Genomic DNA, 628 nt, shown 5'->3' on the forward strand with positions numbered 1-628 from the left:
CTAAGCCTGGAAGACAGGGTAGAGGCTAGGTGAGGGTGGAGTGGGGGCAGAGAGTTCACAGAAGAAAAAGATGATTGAAAAACAATAAGCTTAGGTTATAGCTGTCTCCTATGCCTTTCACTACATGCCACCATTAACATTATTCACCAGTTGTTTCTAGTGTTCCTGCTTTCCTGGTTACTTCTGTCCAGTAAGTTGTGCTGGAAGTAAAAGGTCCTTCTGAACCCTTTTCCTTTAGGCACAGAGATAGAAGCATTCAGGCTGCCTCTTCAGCCTGGGTCCCTGGATGCTCCCAAAGAGCACAACCTTCCTGCCAACCTGTGATGACACACGTGCTACCAGGAACCTACTTTTGTCATTATAAGCCACTGAGCTTTGAGGGCATTTTGTTGTATCCTCCCCCTCCATTTCCCACTGTGATTCTGTGCTGCATGCTGGCTGCAGACTATATCACCACCAAACAACTCTATTCTGGTGCATTTGGTTACTCCTCTTCCTCTCCCATTGGTGGGAAACGCTCTCTACTTCTTTGACACTCTATGAGAGGAGATTTCCACAAAGGCTGTTGGGACCCTGATGATAGTCAACTTCTTTATATCCAGACATCTCAAAGAAGGCAGATACTGGG

Source organism: Otolemur garnettii, unplaced genomic scaffold, assembly GCF_000181295.1.
Source record: "Otolemur garnettii isolate 467f Iridium unplaced genomic scaffold, OtoGar3 scaffold00085, whole genome shotgun sequence".
In the NCBI taxonomy this organism is placed as follows: domain Eukaryota; kingdom Metazoa; phylum Chordata; class Mammalia; order Primates; family Galagidae; genus Otolemur; species Otolemur garnettii.